This window comes from Myotis davidii, unplaced genomic scaffold, assembly GCF_000327345.1.
Source record: "Myotis davidii unplaced genomic scaffold, ASM32734v1 scaffold1, whole genome shotgun sequence".
In the NCBI taxonomy this organism is placed as follows: Eukaryota; Metazoa; Chordata; class Mammalia; order Chiroptera; family Vespertilionidae; genus Myotis; species Myotis davidii.
Window position 1 is genome coordinate 2,430,773 of NW_006294681.1, and position 1,445 is coordinate 2,432,217.

The window sequence follows — 1,445 nt, forward strand, 5'->3', positions numbered from 1 at the left end:
AAAGAAATGGTCATAATATTTTTAAATATGGGCAATGAATTAAATGATTGAAACTAGTTCGAATAGGGCTCAGGACAGCTTATACAAAGTGAGGTAAAAAATGCACATTGAATAGGTCAAACTCCAAAAAGCCTGGTAGCTCAAAATACTCAGATTAAAATATGCTGTCATTTTTTTCCCCTCATATCCAGTTGAATCTTTGTCAACGGGCTAGCATCACATTTGGTCTAGCCCAGGGCTACCGGTGGAACTGCCTGCACAGTGGAATGTCCTCTATTTGTCCTCTCCACTCTAGTAGCCACTGGCCACACGTGGCCACTGAGCACCTGAAATGTGGCGGGTATGACTGAAGAATTGAAATTTTAATTTATTTTAAATTGAATAATGACATGAGCCAGCAGCTACCATATTGGACAGGTAGCTGATTGAATGTGAATGAACTTTTTTTTTTTAAGTAGTAGTATATTATACTTTTATGATCTCTTATAACACAGGGCTTAAATCAGAGGTACCAAATAACAGCCCACGGATCACAAATAGCCTGCACATTATATTTGGCCAACATAACTCTTAAAATTTTAATTGCTTGCCTGTGTTGAGAATCTGAACATTTTATATAATTATGCAGATTTCTGGTTTCTCATAAAAGGTCATCTCTCGCCCACATCCCAGCACGAGAGTGAGGTGGGCGTGCACCCCACAATCTGTCTTGGCTGTCACTGGGCCTCTGCAGATTTTTCCATCCCCTGCCACGACCCTGTGGGCATGTGTGTTTCTCTGACTTAAGGTGTTCCCCTTAGGTTTCCTTTGACACAGTCAGGGCCTAGCAGGACTCTCCCTGCTTCAGAGACGGGGAAATGGGGGGCAGGGTGGTCCATTAGTGACTGAGGACATTTATTGGGGTGTCTCTCAGTCCAGAACCCTGTTCACAGCTCTGCTTCTCTCCGGTTTGTTGCAGCTACTCCTCAACATTATGCACATAAAATTTCTTCCCAGGAAAATGGGCTGCTTGTGGAAAAGCCTCAAAGATGCAGATTTTTAAAAGAAAATCCTTGATATTGAAATACTTTTTATACCTTTGTTCTTTTTTATTTTTTAAAGTTTATTCTCTTGCTTTAATATTTTCTCTTTCTTTTTACATAAATCTCCATTTCCGTCCTTATGGGGGAGATGGAGATAAATATTAGCTAAGTGTTTTATAATAAGACTTGTTTAATAACAGTTACATTCTCAGAGATTCCAATTCGCTTTAATCTTATCGAATGTTTTATAAAATACTTTGTTAAAAGGTGAGGGCACATTTGTTTGTAGAAGGAAAAAATACTATTTGCAGTTGGGCCTCTGTCACCTCCGGAATATATGAGTAACTACCGTATTTGCCGGCGTATAAGACGACTGGGCGTATAAGACGACCCCCTAACATTTCCACTCAAAATACAGAGTTT

General features: G+C 39.7%; 1 protein-coding gene across 2 annotated transcripts in view; it reads left to right on the forward strand.

Annotated features, from left to right (window-relative positions):
* The window catches only part of ASPH (aspartate beta-hydroxylase), a 132,013-nt gene that overhangs the window by 107,011 nt on the left and 23,557 nt on the right, over positions 1 to 1,445 (forward strand). The window lies entirely within an intron of this gene.